This window comes from Papilio polytes, unplaced genomic scaffold, assembly GCF_000836215.1.
Source record: "Papilio polytes unplaced genomic scaffold, Ppol_1.0 DF823835.1, whole genome shotgun sequence".
NCBI lineage: Eukaryota > Metazoa > Arthropoda > Insecta > Lepidoptera > Papilionidae > Papilio > Papilio polytes.
Window position 1 is genome coordinate 2,027,180 of NW_013525369.1, and position 2,144 is coordinate 2,029,323.

Below are 2,144 nucleotides of genomic sequence, written 5' to 3' on the forward strand. Positions count from 1 at the left end.
TATCGATTCAATATTGATAGCGAGAAATTAGTCGATAAGTTAAAATTATTGTTAAAAAAATAAAAATGATTTCAAAGTTAAATTAAGAAAAAACAATCAAGATAGTCATTTCACTGTTAATTTAATCGAAATTTTAATTTTTTTCTAGTGTCCGTAAGTCGATTAAAATGAACTAAATATTATAATGAAATATGAATAGAATGTAAACACAATGAGGGGTGAAGATGCAGTGTAACGGCCAGGCGAGGGCAGAGTTAAAAACCGTGTAAGTTTGTTACAATAGCGCACCAAAATCAGGGTGAACACTACACTAAAGTGCAACAAACGTGGGATGCATTGGATTGTAGATTATGGATTTTTTATCGATTATAAACAAAATTCACAATTTACTTTACCTTCACGGTTAATTACAACAATATGATTTGTACTTACATTTGTAATATGTTTTGTGTTATTTTACGTTCGTTAGCAAACTTTGTGCTTACTGTTGGAAATATGTATGCCGTTTTTTTGTCCCGGAGTGTACAAGGTATCTGTAAAGTTTAGGAGGGCGCGCGTATTAACTTATAATAAACTGTGCGCGGTTTTACAGCTCCGATGTTATTACATACATGCATCTCTACATGGCTTAAACGTAACAATAATTCATTGAAAAACGTATCTTAATTTTACCTGTTAGAATGCATATTTTAATAACTATTTAAATTTAATTTAGCAATGACGTGTTTTGATGGCTGTGTTCTATTTATTCGTGAAATAGAGTTCAGTTTAGTGTAAACAGCTTTGTTATTTAAGTCGTTTTGTCACTGTGTGCTGGAGATACCCCGAGGTACAGTCGATATCAAAGCGGGGGTGTGTTTTTTATTAAAATCATCGCTTAGCCGCGGCGCGGCGCGGGCTAATGGGATACTTTTGTTAGTTCAGCGCGTATTTGTGTTGCTTTGAATATATAAAATTATGACGTAGTCACGGTTAAAATTACCCAGATATTTAACATGAAATGTACAAATTTCAAAACACTAAAGTTGTAAATAGAATTAGTAAAATCACTAACGGCATTTTCATTAAGGCCTTGTAAGTAAAAGTTTCCTTGCAAATCTATTAGTTTTCATCCTCAATGTGACTGATTATTTCCAACAGTGGTAGAGCACAACAGCTTTTACATCGCCCTACAGAATACTTCGTGGTATTCCGAGAAACAATTCTGCATTTCCTCTGATGAGTGTGCCTAGCCTAATTTAAGGCTTTTCCCTTCCTATACAATATCGATATCTTTTCAATATATCTCGTTTTTCCAAGTTCATATTGTCTGATACATCTATCCCTTTCCGTTGTATATCGTCGTCTCTGTCTGCGGGGGTAATGTGGAGTAAGTAATGAGGCATTAGCGCTAATCTGCACCAGTCCGCCGCCGCTGTAAGTGAAACCGACTTCAGACATTAACTAAAGCGGTTGCTCTAACTAAGGCACTTCTCTGACGTGTAACTATTTAGTTATATCGTGATACTTATAAAATTGACTTATTTCCTCGAACTGCGGTGCGTTTCAAAGTCGTTTCCTAAATCTTTAAAAGTCTGTTTTCAGAGGTTGATGTACTTATGATGATTCTTACTAGAATTATATTAATACTACGATAATTTTGTTAGTTAGTTTTATCCTTATTTCTTAATTGTAACCTACACTTTTACTAATATTCTAAATAGGAAAGATATTTATTTTGATATAACTCAAAAACTACTGCGCCAATTTCATAAATTCTTGCACCAATTAAAAGCTACATTATCGAGTAACATAGGCATGTATTTTTACTATTCCTTAATTCCAAGTGCACGAAGTCGCGAGCAACAGATACTTAATTATAAAAGTAAATAAATAAACTGCTAAATGACATATTATGTAAAGTAATATATTTTCAATGGACATTTACCTACCGCTTAACCGCAGCGAAGTTGTAGGTACCTACACATGTTAGACACAGATCAAAGTGACTCTGATGGATAATTATTATCCTAGTATACATATAGCTTATTTGTATCCAATTTATGTTTACACAACATTTTTTAAATAGATAACATAGGAGAATTAAACGAATTGTAGAGTTATACATATAAGTATACGTACTGTAGATAAACACGGAGGGCGCT